The sequence below is a fragment of the Natator depressus genome, chromosome 2, assembly GCF_965152275.1.
Source record: "Natator depressus isolate rNatDep1 chromosome 2, rNatDep2.hap1, whole genome shotgun sequence".
NCBI lineage: Eukaryota > Metazoa > Chordata > Testudines > Cheloniidae > Natator > Natator depressus.
In genome coordinates, this window is record NC_134235.1 from 39,844,016 (window position 1) to 39,852,390 (window position 8,375).

Genomic DNA, 8,375 nt, shown 5'->3' on the forward strand with positions numbered 1-8,375 from the left:
CCGCCCAGGCTTCAGGCAAGTTCTGGCTGCTTGCAGCAGCCCTTCCGTCTGCAGAGCCAGACACGCACACACTGTTACTCTCCCATCTCCCCTCTCTCTCTCTGCTCCCCCTAAACCACAACAGCACTTACTCCTTCTGGAACAATCAGCGCTTCCCACCTCAGGAAAATGATTTAAAGGGGCCATGCTCTTGAACCCCACGGGGGAGTACATATGTGGATGCCACCCCCTCGCCCCCATTGCTAATGGGCTGCTCAGCGCCCTCATTCCCTGCAGGATTCTCAAACTAGGCATTTCCCCCACTCTTTTCACCTGTGGGGCCTGAGCCAGTTGGCATTTTTGGAGCACATCTAATCTGCACAAAATGCAGCCAGGGGAAGGTGGTCAGGACATTTGGGGCTGGTTGATTGGCATGTGTGTGTGTCCGTGTCCAAGCTGATTCTAAAGCTCAGTGCTGAGGGCACTCACCTGGGATGTGGGTGACCCAGGCTTAAACCCAGGACTGGATTTAAGGACAGGCTACCCGGGCAACTGCCTGGGATGCCAAGCTTTGGGGGGGCAGGGGCCAGGCTCGGGGTGCTGTTTTTGTTGTTAGCGACAAAAGAGTCTAGAATGTTTGAAGTAAAATGTTTTAGGTATTCCATATGAGGAGTCATTTTTCACTAACAGCCTAGAACGTTCTAGATCTTTGTAGGGGTATTCAAAAGTCTAATGAATGGAGGTGGGGTGGGCACCAAAGATGCAGCACACCTGGGGCATCATTTGATGTAGAGATGGCCCTGCTTAAAGCCTCCCTCTGCCTAATTTGAAGCAGGGACATGAAGGCAGGTGTCCCAGAGCCACATGGGTGCCTGAATTACCAGGCTGCAGGCTCTCCTGTGTACCTGTGGTGGTGGTGACGGCAGTGGGCAAGGACCATTTCAATCTCTCCAGCTGGAGCTGTGCCACTTCAAATAGATAATTAAATAGTCATTGGAGCAGTGACTTGTGGATCTGGGCCCTAAACCCTATCTCTTTCCTCTGCATTTTACACCTGGCTAGCTTAGGTCGCTCCCCACTCAGCTTGCTGCCTTCTGAGAATCCCTTTCTTAGGCACCTAAGTCTCCCCATACAATGCACCAGGAGCTGGGGTGCTTAATTCAGGCAGAGAGTTTCACTGGGTGGCAGGGTGCCTAAGAGTTAAATGTTGCCACTCTCAGCAATGCTAAGTTCCCTTTGTGAATCTAGCTCCTGGTCTTATAACGGAGAGTGTTGAGCAACCTTAACCATAGGCAGGGCTACATGTTCTGCCTATAATTGGCTTATTCACTCATTTGAAATATCGTATGTAAAGGGAAAAGATAAGCAGTGAAATCTGGTAGAGGCTTTGTCTCTGAGTAACTGGGTACTGTGTGGCATTTGACTCTATTATTAGCATCCAGCAAATACCTGCAGTATTTGCCATATTCATTAGTGTATAACATGTCACACCACTAACTGCTGGAATAACTGCTTTTATTTTCTTTTTGGTAGCCAGCTGTGCAACATGCACAAATACTATTAACAGTGGACACAACATTTATTCAGCATGCAGGAATAATACTTCCAGCATAAAAGAAATAGCTTAAAAAGTTATCAACACAAATCATTAGCCAAACCCTAAATCTTGTTAATTGGCTTTTGATATGCTACTCAATGGCTTTAAACACACCAACCCATTAACGCAGGCAGATTGCAGTAGTGTTATATGGATCAATGTTTCTTAACGACCGGTCCTTGGACTGGCGCTGGTCCCTGAGATCTCCCTGACACAGTTTAGGAAGGCAGCAAGCCGGTCCTTGGTATTGAAAAGGTAGAGAAACACTGATATAGAGGATAGAGTAACCCTTGTCTGAAACTCCTACAATAGCATACTGCCATTTAAAATGGGGTCAGATGATCTAAACAAAGAACTAACACAGAGTTGAAATAAAGCACTGCAGAAAGGGTTATAAAATGTAAGATACTGTAATCATAGTTCAACAAATTGTGATGTTAGCAAATCACAGACACCAGAAGAGAGAACACAGTTCTGATGTTTTCTGCTGGCTGCATTGTAACAATCAAATGGCTGGAGCCTTTCAGCCATGTGCCTTTAGAACAAGTGAGGGTTAGCTTCTAACAGACAGCCTGGTGCCATAGCACAGAGAATGGACAGAGCCTACAGAAGTCCTGCAAGATACTTACTGTGCTCTAGGTATTGCACTGTGTGTTTGTGCTGTGGTCACTTCCCCTTGGGTGAACCCATGTAAAGTGGATGCACATCAGCCATAAACCCTGCCCTCGGTCCCTCCTGGCAGCTGCCCTGCATAGAGGGCCTCTTTGGCTCTATGACAGCCCCTCTAGGAGCCCCAGCTAGAGGATGCTGGATGAGGCATGGCTGGGGCAAGCCTATATCCTGGCTATTCTCTAGTACTGCAAACACCCACAGGGGCTGTAGTAGCCAAGGTGCATGGTCATCTCAGTGTTACCTTGTGCTTCCCCTGACTCTCTTTTATACACCTGTTGTCTCTCATCTTAGATTTGGATTGCTGGCTCTTTGGGGCAGGTGCCATCTTTTTGGTGGGTGTCTGTACAACGCCTAGTACAATAGGGTCCTGATCTGGGCTCCTAAGCACTACTTCAATATGCATAATTAATATAGTAAGCTTGGGCAGCCCCAGGGTAGGGGAGAGACAAACCTCCGTTCCCTCCATTGATACACTGGGCTCAGTGCAAGTGCAAAGGTGAATTTCCTTCCCGGAATGCTTTCACTTAGAAGCTACCTCTGTTTCGTTATGATCCCATAATCCAATTTATTTTGTTACACGCAGTCTTGATTTACAGTAGATTCAAAGCTGTAATGCAAACATCTCTATACTCACCAGAAATCACACTAGCTTAATGTAGTTGGAGTGTGAGGAGGGGAGGAGACGCGGATCTGGGCTGAAGTGGTATATCAACCTTGGCATTCCACAAGCAGCATTTATAAGGAAAAAGTCAACTCAGCCTGAGGTGTGCTTCTGCTGGAACTCAGAAGACTCAGGCACCATTTTAGCAGTGGCAGGGAGACACAAGTAATGGAGCAGAGATAGTACATAGGTACAAGTGGTTTTATGAGTACCACTACCACCACTAGTCCATATAATCAACATTAGTATTTGGTAGAAGGCAAAAGTGAATAGCTAAGAGAGAGAAGCCAGATAGACCATTATGTCATGGCTCTGTCCAAGTGTTACGTAGCACTCACAAGGTACATTTTCCCCTCTACAACTGACAAAAATAGTGATAGTATTTCTCCTGCAGGACACCTGCACAAAAGCCAAACTCATAGTGAAATTGTCAGCCAGCCACACACATCCCAGTGCAGTGTTTCCAAAACTGTGGGGGTGCATGGAAAAGTACTGTGATCCTAGGCACCCCTGTATCCACACCCTCCATACTACTGCAATAATATTTGTACAAAATATGCTCAGTTCGGCATCATATGAAAACTAATAACACTAGTTATTGATCTCATTGCCAAATGCATGTGTTAACTTTTTAATGGTAAGTTATAAATTCCCTCTGTATGCTGTCACTAGAACATGTGTCTGACCAGACAGCCTCGCCTAGGCAAAGGAGATAAACAGGCCTGTCCTAGACACAGAAATCTGGGTTTACTTCTGTTTATGTATTAGCAGTGAACAAAGCCATCAAGCTAACCCTGAGAGACAGAGAATTAACATGGCTCCTGCACCCCGGAGTGACATAGGAGACTGGTTCCCCAAGACACCTTCCCAACTTGTAAGCCAAAGACAATCCCATGGGGATATAAAGAACAGAGAGAAACTATCTTTATCCTTAACATTAGGAGACAAAGGACCCAGGCGATTTGATTTCTGTGATGGATCCTGTCCAGCAAATGCTAGAAAGGAGACTGTGGGTGAGAGAAACCACCTTGAACAAAGACTGGATATTGCTAGATTAAGTTTTCGACTTTTAGATGAATGTGCTCACTTCTATTTGTGTGGCCATCTCTACCTTTATCATTTTGACTTGTTATCACTTAATCCCTGCTCTTTTGCTAATCAACCAATTTTACTTTTACTATAAACCAACTCGGGGCTGTGTTTGAAGGGAAGGGAGCACTTATCCCAATTAAATTAATAAGCTGTGAGGTACTGACTCTTTAATAGAGCAGTGAATCTAATATCTTCTGTGAATGAACAGCGATAGGGGCTACGCAGTGCAAAGAAACACCTCTGAGGAGCTTGGGGGCTGGAGTTCACTGGTTGTTACCTGCAAGGCGAGGTCTGGGCCGGGAGAGCCTTGAGGAGTTTGCAGCTGAGGAAGACAGAGTGGTGTGGCAGGGAACTGACACACAGTCTAATCACCAGCAAAACTCACTCTTGCAGAGGCAGACGGGTAACACAGTGGCTCACAGCTCTAGGTGTCCCCTGCAGTGTGTGACAACTACCCAGTACCCTTCTCACTTGTTCTTCAGGTTCAGCTCCCATTCAAAAGTGAGAGCTCATCCCCATCTCCAGAAGTTTGGAGGACCCCAGAAGATGCACAAACTAAGATGCTAAGAGTGTTTAGTGCCTCAGAAAATGCTGTAAAACGAGAATCCGACTTGAGCTAACACATGCACAGCCTCTTCTTTTCAAGTTTAGTTATGCGTGGTACTAGAATGTAGATGTCAAGGATTCCATTTGCAATAGGCACAAAGGCTTTGCTTTTCTGTTCCTTCTGAGGAGCACTTCAGCTTGTAAAGACAGACAAAGATACTCTCTTTTTTCCTTGTTGGCTGCAGGATAGCAACACAATTACTGGCATCCCAAAATTACTGGCATTAAGCAGAGGTGCAAGAAAGGAAAACAGAAAGACAGAACAACAGAAAGAAAAAAAGCAAGTGAAAATTTCAACTTTTCTTTCAGAAAAAGATTTGCAGTTATAATCGGTCCAGCTATCTGAATTCCTCTGAAGGCTCTGCCCATTTATCATCATGAATGTCAAAATTTCCATTGGCAACCTTCATTAAGTTTCTCAAAGTCAACCATCAACACCCACACATGTTAGCAGACAGCACAGCATAACCAATAATATAGTCAGTAGGTGTAGTAATCATGCTGTAATCTCACTCTTCCCATCACTTTCTATATATATTTGTGAAACAGATATAAAATACATCTAGGAAAGAGTTGGTCTTGCTTCTCTCTGCACATATCATACGAAGATGACTTGTCTCCAAAAGGATCATTCTGAAACAGACAAGTGCACCATCTCTGCTATGTTAGCACTGCTACATCCTCCCTATCATTCCAAGGGTTCCTCCACCCACCCAAACCAACACTTATGAAACTATTAAGTATAATAGTTTGCCATACAGAACAAGAACACACCTTATTATTGAGCATTTTGCCATAGGTGACTGTGTGAGCACATACAGACGTGGTCAGTCATGACAATTACGCACAAATGTCAAACCATTCCACAAACTGATGTCCTACTCTGCTGCTAGCTGTCCCTGCGCTCCACCTCTCCCAAAGACCTGGCTTCAGTAGTAACGATGTGTTTCAAAGGAGTAGAAGCACAAGGAGACTAAACACTGAACAGAGTGGCCTAAACAAAGGCTGCATGTTTGTAAGGGGATCCTCTGGAGGTTTTATTTCCATTGGCTTTGGAAGCCTGCACAACGAGATAGAACTACAGAGCTTTCAAACACTCAGACTGATTTTCAGAAGTGGCGAGTGGCCCCCATCCCCTGTTGATTTCAGTGGGAACTGGGAGTTTTCAGCATTCTGCAAGTAATGACTGCTCCTTGCCCACCTTCTGTGCATCTTGAGTAAATGTGTGGCTTCATCTCAACTGCCTCCAGCTAAATGTCATTAAGGTAGAAGTGTTCCTCTGCCCATCCTCAGACACAGCTCAGTTGCCTCGCACTCCCTCCTCAGCTCAGGCTTTCCATTAACTCCATGGTCTGATCCTTGCTCTTGTCTTTAGGCCTGAATTTGCTTCTCCTTCCATATCTGCCAATCAGCACATTGTGTATGCTGCTGCCTCCATTCCACCTCTGCTGAAATTCTCAGTCACACCCAAATCTCTACTCTCGATTCATTACAGTATTCAGCTTAAAACTGTCCTCCCACAGTGTCCCACCTGTTTTCTAGCAGCATGCCTGTCTCACAGAGCTCCCACGTCCCTCCGCGTCTAGGACTGGCCTCCACTCTGCCCCACCATATATTCTTTTAATTCATGTTGCAAGAACCTTCTCCTTTGCAGCTCCTTAACTAGACTAGATGTTCTGTATTGCTCTGCTTTCTCAGTTCACATTTCATCTGAAGATCCCTCTTTTCTTCTTAGGTTATAGATAGTAATTTCTCCCTGCAGCTATTTTTTTTAAATGTAACCTTGTAACTACTATTTACTTGGGAAATAGTTTGTATGAAAAGCTATAACGGGCACAGAAGCAAAGGTTGGAAAGAGGTTTCCATTATAACCTCATTTTCATTCATCATAATTTTATGAAACTGTCACCTTTTGAGCTCAGATTTTCCAGGCCTGGAAGCTGCTTGAAGCTGTATGTTTTTTTTGTTTTCTCAGAAAGTTTGAGCAACAGAATTTCAGCCATTATTGAGTGAGAGGAGAGTGGAAAATAAATACTTTCCCCAGTATAAAAAAAAATCTTTGTAATTCTTCCCACTCACACCCCAATCAACCCTTCAGCCTAAATTGCAGAGATTTGGACATTGCCATTTGCCATGGAAACAGCCCTCCCTGAGTAACAGTGGGGCCTTGTCTTGGAGGGAAAATGTTGAGATTTGACAGAGTTATGAGCATTTGGAAATCAACTAATGAGCATGTGCAGTAGAATGTTATTGTTTTACTAAACTCATTATGTGCGCAGCTGGTGACTGCATGTGCAACCAATTCAGCCGTGCGCTGAGTCACACAGGCTCCAGAATGGCTGCAAACCGGCCATAGGAAACAAAGATCTAGAGCAAGAGTTATGTCCCATAGCTGGAGTAAGCTCCTGCAGCTTTCTTAGATGTGCAGGAGTGTGCTCATCTATAGCTCCGCTCCTGTGGAGTTTAGCATCAATTCCGTAGAGCGGAGGCGTTCCATGGCGTGGTTGAAACATTCAGATAAACTGCTGCCCACAGAGTAAGTTCATGTATAGCGATGCTCTGTAGCAGTGTAGGATCTCTGCCGGAGCTTAGTTTAGCTTCAGGCATAGTGGAGTCTGCTCACATGGAAAATGCTAACTAGTTATACTTCTATATAAGTAATATAGTCAACCAAGGAATCATACAAAATACTACTCTGTATGTGTATTTCTGTGAGACAAAGAGAGAGAGAGAGAGAGAGAGAGAACAATAAATATTGACAGAGGTATGCACATGCAAGAATAATGTCCTCGGGGCAGAGAATGTCTCTTACTATGTATCTGTACAGTGCCGAGCACAATGGGGTCATGATCTTGGCTGGGCCCAGTAGGTGCCAACATCACACAAATAATACATATTAATAATAATATCCTGCTAGATGTGTAGTACCTTGGCATGGGGGAAACATTCAGACACATTCCTCAGGAAGAAGAGAAATTATCTAACAAAACCCACCAAAACTTCCAAATCCATCAATGGGAGTTGCATGGGCTTATGACCATTCAGGACTTGGTGCTGAGTCAATAAAGAGATATTGAATCAATATAGGAATTGCCATATGAGATAAGACCCGGGATCTAGCCAGATCATTCGTCTGTCGCTGATACTGGCTAGAACCAGACCCTTCACAGGAAGGTATAAGAAATGCTGTAGCTTGCTACTATGGAATAATCTGCACCTAGGGAGAAGTCATTTCTAGCCCCCACCAGTTAGAAGTTGACTTATGCACTAAAATGTGAGGGTTTATTATTACCATAGGGCCTAATGGTTCTGATCAAGGCTAATTTACACACACATAATAAAAAGTCCTGGACCCAACCTCAGAGATTTTACAGTCTACACAAATGAAGAGATATTATCGGGTGAGTAAAACAGAGAAACGACCCTGTTTATTTTAATAAGTGGAAGTGTCAGATCCCTTCTACATGTTCAATGTTATCTAACCGTGGATGTTCTCATTATCTGTATAAATGTCTCATTATGACAATGAGCTTAGTGTAACTATACAAGAAGAAAATACAAGATACTACACAAGGATCTTAGCCTGTTGGGGGAAAAATGTCTGATACAATACCTTCAGATTTGCGAAATAGGATGCGAATGTCTAATAGAGGGAGCATCATCCAAGCTGAAATTTTGACATTTGCTGACTTGATTGCTTACTGATACAAGCTAAACAGACTATTAATGTGGGATTTTGCCATGGAATACAAAAGAAGTATTTAAACC